Here is a 6721-nt window from a genome sequence, read left to right as displayed (position 1 = left end):
TATTGAATCAGTCTTCTATTTGATAGTGATTAAAGAGTGTGAAGGTGAAAAGTTTAAGCCAACAAGAGGACTAAGGCAATGGGATCCTTTAAGCCCCTATCTTTTTTTGATATGTAGTGAAGGTTTGTCGAATTTAATGAGTTTAGCTGAAAAGGATGGGGTGATGAGGGAGCTAGAGTAAGTCGATGGGCCCAAAGATTTCCCACTTACTATTTGTGGATGACGGTATATTGTTTGGGGAGGCATTGGATCAGAGGGTTCAAACTTTAAAGAAGATTTTGCATAAGTATGAAGAGGTTTCGGGTCAGTGTGTAAACTATGAGAAATCTATGATTTTATATTAACTATTTCTTTATTTTCCGATCGCTTGGAAGGGACAAAAGAAACATCTTGTTCTTTCTTCAACAATTTTTGATCTCTAGTGGACCTCTCAGTAGGGTTCGAACTAGGGGTGTGTAAAATTCGGGTAAAACCAAAAAAATTTGGTTAATCGATCGAATTCGGTTAATCGGTCGGTTAACCAAATTAATTCGGTTGGGGGTCGGTTAAATTTTTTTTTGAGTTTTCGGTTAATGGTTAATTCGGTTCAAAACCGGTCGGTTAACCGAAAAAATTCGGTTAACCGAAAAAATTAATAAAAATATTATAATATATAAATAGCTCACTATTCACTCAAACCCAATCCAACATAAACCCAAATACTCAATCTAATATATATTAACTCAAGTACCCAACCCAACCCAATTACCCAACCCAATCATAAAAATTACAAATAATTTAATAAATAAAAATAAAAATCTAAAACGAAAAATAAAAATAAAAAACATATAATTTTATACAAATAATTCGGTTAATTCGGTTAATTTTGGTAATTCGGTTAATTCGATTAATTCGGTTAATTTGGTTAATTTTATACTTATTTTAACCAAAAATTAAAAAAACATATAATTTTCGGTTAATTCGGTTAACCGACCGAATTAACAGAAAAATTTTCGGTTCGATTAATTTTTTTAAAAAAATTTTGGTTCGATTAACGGTTAAAAATTTTGAAAGGTCAGTTAATTCGATTAATGTTATTTCGGGTCGGTTAACCGATTGAACACCCCTAGTTCGAACCCAGATGAAGTTCTGACCATCTATTAGAGAAAAAAGAACGAATGGATCTTGTAGGATTCCCAAGAAATTCTTCGATTTCTTCCGGAAGCAAATGATTATCCATCCGCTTCTCACGTTCCGTGAATTAGTACAAATACAACTAAACAACTAAGGAACTCTTTTACACGAATGCTAAATGTTAGAAGTTCTAATGCAGAAAAATATCTAGGTCTCCCTAATATGGTAGGGTATGTAACAACTCGATTTTGAGTGGTGCCAGAAATAGTGATTATGGGACCACAGATCTAACGAATAAGTTCGTAAATATTATTATTTAATATTTACGAGACAATTATGGTGTTAAAATAAATTTTGAATTGGTAAATTATACTATTTGAAAGAATAATTAGGTTTAAATGGTATGACCTTAAAGTCAAATGGTTTTAGAAAATGAGGTATCAGGAACTCGTTTCTATAAATCGAGTCGTAAATATTTTAATAAATGTTTACGGAGTATTATTAAGGTTGTATTAAAATTTCGTTAAGAAACTTTAATGTTTAGTTAGTTAACTAAAGAAAAAGGACTAAATTGAAAAGAGACAAAATATAGAAGTTATAGTATTTAAGTGATTTAATAGCTTGATTATTAAATTATAAAGGATCAATAAAGTAAATATTCCTCAACATTAATTTTGGATGGCATTATGGATGAAAACTATGAAATATTACATGATTTAATGGTAAAATGATAAATTTTATAAAATCAAAACAAAAATTAAAGGAATTAAAAGACATTTCTTCTTTTCATATCCGAAACACCATGAAAGCTTAGGTTTGAAGGTTCGGCTAATTCACCCTCTTGCATGAGTAAATTTTGAGTTCCGTTTCTTGTAAATTTTATATTTTAAGATCGTTGCAACTAGGTCCAGCTAGCTCATACCTTCTTTTTTGATTCTGCTAAAAACTTTGGAAGTTTACATTGATGAATATTGAATGTTTTTGATGAATACCATGTATTTGGAGCTTTGATTATGCTATTTGATGAATTTCTAAAGTGATTTTTGTTAGATTTTGATTTTAGGATTAAATTGTGAAAATGTCAAAATATTAAGGTTTGTTAGTGAATTTGATGCTTATTAGGGGCTGTTTGAGGGCCTATTATATTTAGATAAATTATTTATTTGAGAAAAATGATTAATTTTATGAATTTAGGGTTAAAAGACTCAATTGTAAAAATTGTAAAAGTTTGGGGTAATTGTGTAATTATGAAAAATAAAAGAGTATTAATTGTAAATTAGTTTGGAAATGAAATATATGCTGATAAATGAGGAATTTTACATTTAGATCAAGATCCTGTAAATACTCGTGGAAAAGAAAAAATAGCAAAATAGTCCCTGAACTTCTGCAACTACTACAATTTAGTCCAGGTAAGTTCGAATGGTTTAAATTTAACATCAATATGAATTATTGAGTAGATTAACATTGAAAAACTTATATATTTATTTTTAATTGTGGATAATGAATAGTAAATTGAGTCATATTATTGTTTTTGATACTTGGTTTGGTTTGAACGCGAGATTAGAGTACATTCGTGCTTTGGTAAATTACGGGGGTTTGGAATGGAAATGGTATTAGAGGGAGATATCGGTATATTACCGAAGTAAACCGAGCTTCAACATTCGTTGTGAACTCTCGTGTTATACTTTCTGTTTGGCGCGATGTGGGTGGATCAACTCTTTTGAGCTTCTGTTCAGCTCCTATGAGCTTTTGTTGTCGTGTTCGGGAGTAGCTCTTATGAGCTTTTGCTGATTATGTACTCTTACCTATAAGTCTTTCTTCGAATGGAAAATCTCAGTATGGTAATTTGTTTAATGAATTTGAAAGATATGTTATTTATTTCACATTGATCTGAATATGGATGAATGCATCGATTGAAGTTGTGAATGACAAGAAGTTTCTTGGATGATTATTATTGTTTGAATTATTATAATTAGTTCGGTAAGATTTATCGTTTAATACGTCGAACTTACTAAGCTTCATTAAGCTTACTTGTGTTATTTAATGTCATTGTAGATTCTCGGAAGGTTGGATGACCGGATCGGCACTCAAGTCATACTATCCAACTTATCTCGGTAGTTTTTGGAATGTTTAATACAGATTATATGGGATGTATAGGCTATTGTGTGGTTTGGTTAATGTTTGGCTTATTTAAATATTATAAAATAATATTTTGTGGAAATAACCAACTTACATATGAGAATGAGGTATAGTTATTATGCTAGTATGTATGGTATATATATAAATGAAATGTTGTGATTGTGGTACCTTTTATAGGTATTTTGATTAGGTATTGCTTGAGTGAATCGATGTTTATTTTGTTGTAAAATCATATATACTTGTGGTACCAATGAGGGTACATTGGTTAGGCACTTATTAAGTTGGTTTTGGTGTGTTTTTGACTCAATTAATGTCATTTTAAAAAGCAAACTTGAAATGGTAAACTTGTGTTTTAAGGTTCATTTTAGGGCTACACGGCCGTGAGTCCCCTACTGGTTAAAAGCATACAAGTCAGGTGGATACATGGCCTAGCACACGGCTTGACACACCGGTGTGTGAGACCATTTCGAGGGTGACACGGCCTGTCACATGAGTGCGTGGCTTGGCCGTGTGACCCAAGTCAATGAGTTACATGGGTATGGACACGGACTGGGACACGACCATGTGTCCTTATTTTGAATGTCCACACAGTCTGGCCACACGGCCGTGTGACCCTTGCAGACCAAAATTTTTCACTTTTTCCTAAAATTTCCAAATGTTTCTGATTTAGTCCCGAACTTTTTCTATAGTATTTTTAAGGCCTTGGGGGCTAGATGAAAGAATGGTTTACTATTCCGTTTGTCCGGTAATGCTCTGTAACCGTGTTCCGGCAACATATACGGATTAAAGGTGTTACAGGGTGGGGGAAAATTGGCGTTTCAAGTTTTAAAAGAGCATGAAGTAGAGAATTTCCAATTAGAGTATTAAGTTCCTATCACAAGGTGGTAAAGAAAATTTCGTAAAATTCGTTCTACAAGCTATTCCTACATATTCTATGGCTTATTTTTTTATTGCCTAAATAGTTATGTTCTGAGATGGAAAACATTTGCGCATCTTTTTGGTGGCAGAAGAGCCATGAAAATTGGGGGGATTCATTGATGTGCTTGGAGGCAGATTTGTTACTTGCTAAACTGGGTTGGCGATTTATTAATTATCCCAATACGTTAATTGCACGTACTCTGCAAATGAAATGTTAGTCGAACTCTAATTTTGAGAGTGCAAGTTTAGGGGCTATACCTTTCTATACCTGGAAGAGTATTTAGGCTGTGAAAGGAGTGCTCCAGGAGGGGTTGGGATACAAAGTAGGTATTAGAACAAAAATTCTATTTCAGGACTCAGCATGGGTACCATGAGCTCCAAACTAAAAAATTCAAAATAGTGTACGTTGTCAGAATAATCTATTGGTAGCAGATCTGATTGGCGATGTTAGTAGGGAAAAGAAAGTGGATTTTATTTGAGATAACTTTAGTGACAATGATGTTAGATGGATCCTGAATATCCTATTGTCCAAGTTTCAACATGAAAACTACCAGGTGTGGATATGGGAGGCGTTTGGAGAATTTACAGTTCGCAGTGCATACAAAGCTCTATTACAATAGGATTCAGAAGCTAACCATGTACACAACCAGGAACAAATTAGGAACTTTTACAAAAAATCGTGAGACTTAAAATTGCTCTCTAAGCAAAAAATTACAATCTGGAAAATCTAAAAAAACTATCTGCGTACCCTAAGTATGCTACACTATAGAAGAATGACTAATTCTAGTATCTGTCCGCGATGTGCAGGTGGAATTAAAACCAGTACCCATACCCTGCAGGACTACCCTGTGACAAAGGATTTGTGGCATCATTTAGGCCGGATTTAGCATGAAACAATGTTAAATATGGAGTTACTGGAGTGGCTCACCTGGTATTTTGAACACAACACCAACGAATATTGCAGGTTGTTCGCATGTGCTTTATGGGCCATTTGGATAGAAAGAAATAAGTGGATTCATAAGGGTCAAAGAAGATCTGGAATTTCTATAGCAGACTCTATAAGAAATCATATTCGTGAGATTGATGGGTTACAAGTTCCCTTACCTATTCGATGGATGGAGTTGAAAAGATGGCAACCGACGAAACCTCCGTTCGTGAAAATCAACTTTGATGCGGCCTACAGAAAAAAAGATGAAAATTCATGCTCTTGAATTGTGATTTGAAACTCAGAGGGACAAGTTCTGAGCTAAAAAATAATTATTAATGCAAATGTACCTTCAGATTTTGCGGTGGAAGCGCTTGTATGCATTCAAAGTGTCTAGGAGGGATTTGATCTAGGTTTAATGGACATGCAAGTTGAAGGAGATGCACTTTCTGTCATAAATAAATTGTCAAATGAAGGAGAGGATAGATCAGAAATTGGAGCCCTAATCAGAGATGGAAAACTTTTGGGTAAGCAGTTTCATGCCTGTATTTTCAAATATTACCCTCGAACGATAATGCAGTTGCACACTTACTGGCTATTGAAGGCTTGAAGACATGAGAACAATGGAGATCACGAGATAGTGTTCCTAAGTTTGCAAGAGGAGCGATTGAGAGAGATAAGAGAGGTATGATTTTTTGAAGAGATCTGGGGATTGTGTTGTTCATGGGATAAGAAAGGTCTTAGCAATGTTGAAAAGTTTTTCAAAGATTAGTTTCCCCATGTTTTGTTGCTTTTCAGAGGGTGGGACTGTTGATTTTCTCGACTGAAACACTAAAGTTTCTAGAGCTTCCTCCTTTTTCTAGCTGGGTTAGGCTCGTTCATTTGGGCCTTTATTTTGTCTTTCTTCTTTTATTTTTCTAAAACTCATGTTGTTTTATTTTGGGGTGTTGTTTTGGAATAAAATTCCAGCTACTGTTCAATATTTATATATATTCATAAATTTGGATTCTTTCAGATTTTAGATTGGATTTATCTTAGGCTTGATTTCGGTTCAACTTTTCTCAAGCTCAATTTCTTTTGAACTCAAGTTTTCTCGAGTTTAAATTTTTCTCAAACTCAAATTTTATTAAGATCTAATTTTTCGGATTCAGATTGTTATAGGTTCAGATCAACACAAACAAACCATTAAGCTCGGACTTATTTTACCAACTCTAATAAAAAATTACAAATTTTAACACCAATGAAAATGATCACATTTATAATCTATTACACAAAAAAATAAATACAAAATTAAAATTTAATGAACTTATAAAATCATTAAATGTGACACCAATCTTGATTAATTGATCAAGACAAGATCACATCATGAGAATTATCTACAATTTTACAGTCTAAATTTCTTCAACTATATAGGGAAGCCTAAGTATTTTTCGTATCTAGGAGAAACTTATTTCTGTAGGATCCAAAAATAAAAATAACCACCTATTCTTCATTCGTGGAGGAATGGGCGAAAGCCATCGTCCTTTTATTATTAATGGTCGAATGCATATACATCTTCAAAGGCCAGATGTCATTCTTCCATCAATAGAAAAGAAAAAGTCATTTTTTTTTCTTTCCCATGGCCTT

The 6721-nt window shown here is 33.3% G+C and overlaps 1 long non-coding RNA gene across 2 annotated transcripts; it reads right to left on the bottom strand.

Annotated features, from left to right (window-relative positions):
- Positions 1 to 4742: 4742 nt before the first annotated feature.
- On the bottom strand, positions 4743 to 5979 carry LOC108481680 (uncharacterized). 2 transcript variants are annotated; one of them, XR_001870753.2, is made up of 4 exons: positions 5658 to 5979; positions 5446 to 5544; positions 5275 to 5347; positions 4743 to 5148 (listed from the first exon to the last, which is right to left on the bottom strand). It is a non-coding gene; the product is annotated as an uncharacterized LOC108481680 (long non-coding RNA). The 2 variants fall into 2 exon arrangements; XR_001870752.2 differs by having other exon boundaries at positions 5688 to 5979.
- Positions 5980 to 6721: the final 742 nt, after the last annotated feature.

Source organism: Gossypium arboreum, chromosome 7, assembly GCF_025698485.1.
Source record: "Gossypium arboreum isolate Shixiya-1 chromosome 7, ASM2569848v2, whole genome shotgun sequence".
NCBI classification, from domain to species: domain Eukaryota; kingdom Viridiplantae; phylum Streptophyta; class Magnoliopsida; order Malvales; family Malvaceae; genus Gossypium; species Gossypium arboreum.
The sequence above is the reverse complement of the archived record's forward strand: the minus strand, read 5'-3'. Positions and strand labels throughout refer to the sequence as shown.